Raw genomic sequence first — 2,500 nt, 5'->3', positions numbered from 1 at the left:
GAGCGAGAGAAAGAGCGAGAGAAAAAGAGAGCGAGAGAAAAAGAGAGCGAGAGAAAAAGAGAGCGAGAGAAAAAGAGAGCGAGAGAAAAAGAGAGCGAGAGAAAAAGAGAGCGACAGAAAAAGAGAGCGAGAGAAAAAGAGAGCGAGAGAAAAAGAGAGCGAGAGAAAGAGAGAACGAGAGAGAGAGCGAGAGAGGGAGCGAGAGAGTGAGAAAGAGAGCGAGAGAGTGAGAAAGAGAGCGAGAGAGTGAGAAAGAGAGCGAGAGAGAAAAAGAGAGAGCGAGAGAGAGAAAGAAAGAGCGAGAGAAAGAGAGAGCGAGAGAGAGAAAGAAGAGCGAGAGAGAGATAGAGAGAGCGAGAGAGAGAGATAGAGAGAGCGAGAGAGAGAAAGCGAGAGAGCGAGAGAGGAAAGAGAGAGCGAGAGAGAGAAAGAGAGAGCGAGAGAGAGAAAGAAGAGAGCGAGAGAGAGAAAGAGAGAGCGAGAGAGAGAAAAGAGAGAGCGAGAGAGAAAAGAGCGAGAGGAGAAAGAGCGAGAGAGAGAAAGAGAGAGCGAGAGTGAGAAAGAGAGAGCGAGAACGAGAGAAAGAGCGAGAACGAGAAGAGAGAAAGAGAAAGCGAGAGAGAGAAAGAGAAGAGCGAGAGAGAGAAAGAGGAGCGAGAGAGAGAAAGAGAGAAAGCGAGAGAGAGAAAGAGAGAGCGAGAGAAAAGAGCGAGAAAGAGAGAAAGAGAGAGCGAGAGAGAGAAAAAAGAGCGAGAGAAAAGAGAGCGAGAGAAAAAGAGAGCGAGAGAAAAAAGAGCGAGGAGAAAGAGAAGCGAGAGAAGAAAGAGAGAGCGAGAGAAAAAGAGAGCGAGAGAAAAAGAGAGCGAGAGAAAAAGAGAGCGAGAGAAAAAGAGAGCGAGAGAAAAAGAGAGCGAGAGAGAGAGCGAGAGAAAAAGAGAGCGAGAGAAAGAGAGAACGAGAGAGAGAAAGAGAGAACGAGAGAGAGAAAGAGAGAGCGAGAGAGAAAGAGAGAGCGAGAGAGAGAAAGGAGAGAGCGAGAGAGAGAAAGAGAGAGCGAGAGAGAGAAAGAGAGAGCGAGAGAGAGAAAGAGAGAGCGAGAGAGAGAAAGAGAGAGCGAGAGAGAGAGAGAGAGAGAAAGAGAGAGCGAGAGAGAGAGAGAGAGAGAAAGAGAGAGCGAGAGAGAGAAAGAGAGAGCGAGAGTGAGAAAGAGAGAGCGAGAACGAGAGAAAGAGCGAGAACGAGAGAAAGAGCGAGAACGAGAGAAAGAGAGAGCGAGAGAGAGAAAGAGAGAGCGAGAGAGAGAAAGAGAGCGAGAGAGAGAAAGAGAGCGAGAGAAAAAGAGAGCGAGAGAAAGAGAGCGAGAAAAAAAGAGAGCGAGAGAAAAAGAGAGCGAGAGAAAAAGAGAGCGAGAGAAAAAGAGAGCGAGAGAGAAAAGAAAGCGAGAGAAAGAAGAGAGCGAGAGAAGAGAGCGAGAGAAGAGAAAAAGAGCCGAGAGAAGAGAGCGAGAGAAAAAGAGAGCGAGAGAAAAGAGAGCGAGAGAAAGAGAGCGAGAGAAAGAGAGCGAGAGAAAGAGCGAGAGAACAGAGAGCGAGAGAAAGAGCGAGAGACGAGAGAAAGAGCGAGAACGAGAGAAAGAGCGAGAGACGAGAGAAAGAGAGAGCGAGAGAAAAGCGAGAGCGAGAGAGAAAGAGAGAGCGAGAGAGAAAGAGAGACGAGAGAGAGAAAGAGAGAGCAGCAGAGAGAGAAAGAGAGAGCGGCAGAGAGAGAAAGAGAAGCGAGAGAGAAAAGAGAGAGCGAGAGAGAGAAGAAAGAGCGAGAGAAAAAGAGAGCGAGAGAAAAAGAGAGCGAGAGAAAAAGAGAGCGAGAGAAAAAGAGAGCGAGAGAAAAAGAGCGAGAGAAAGAGCGAGAACGAGAGAAAGAGCGAGAGACGAAGAAAAGAGCGAGAACGAGAGAAAGAGCGAGAAAGAGAGGAAAGAGCGAGAGCAGAGAAAGAGAGAGCGAGAGAAGAGAAAGGAGAGAGAGAGAGAAAGAGAGAGCGAGAGAGAGAAAGAGGAGCGAGAGAGAAAAGAGAGAGCGAGAGAGAGAAAGAGAGAGCGAGAAGAGAGAAAGAGAGCGAGAGAAAGAGAGAGAGAAGAGAAAAGAGAGCGAGAGAAAAAGGAGAGCGAGAGAAAAAGAGAGCGAGAGAAAAAAGAGAGCGAGAGAAAAAGAGAGCGAGAGAAAAAGAGAGCGAGAGAAAAAGAGAGCGAGAGAAAAAGAGAGCGAGAGCAAAAAGAGAGCGAGAGAAAAAGAGAGCGAGAAAAAAGAGAGCGAGAGAAAAAGAGAGCGAGAGAAAAAGAGAGCGAGAGAAAGAGAGCGAGAGAAAAGAGAGCGAGAAAAGAAGAGAGCGAGATGAAGAGAGAACGAGAGTGAGAGCGAGAAGAGAGAGAGAGAGAGAGAGAGAAAGAGAGAGCGAGAAGAAAGAGAGAGCGAGAGAGAGAGCGAGAGAGAGAAAGAGAGAGCG

General features: G+C 47.8%; 1 protein-coding gene across 2 annotated transcripts in view; it reads right to left on the bottom strand.

Annotated features, from left to right (window-relative positions):
- rnf6 (ring finger protein (C3H2C3 type) 6) overlaps positions 1-2,500 on the bottom strand; it is a 305,285-nt gene that overhangs the window by 213,216 nt on the left and 89,569 nt on the right. The window lies entirely within an intron of this gene.

This window comes from Carcharodon carcharias, chromosome 11, assembly GCF_017639515.1.
Source record: "Carcharodon carcharias isolate sCarCar2 chromosome 11, sCarCar2.pri, whole genome shotgun sequence".
Lineage (NCBI taxonomy): Eukaryota > Metazoa > Chordata > Chondrichthyes > Lamniformes > Lamnidae > Carcharodon > Carcharodon carcharias.
Note: the sequence above shows the minus strand (reverse complement) of the source record. Positions and strands in the feature narration are given on the sequence as shown.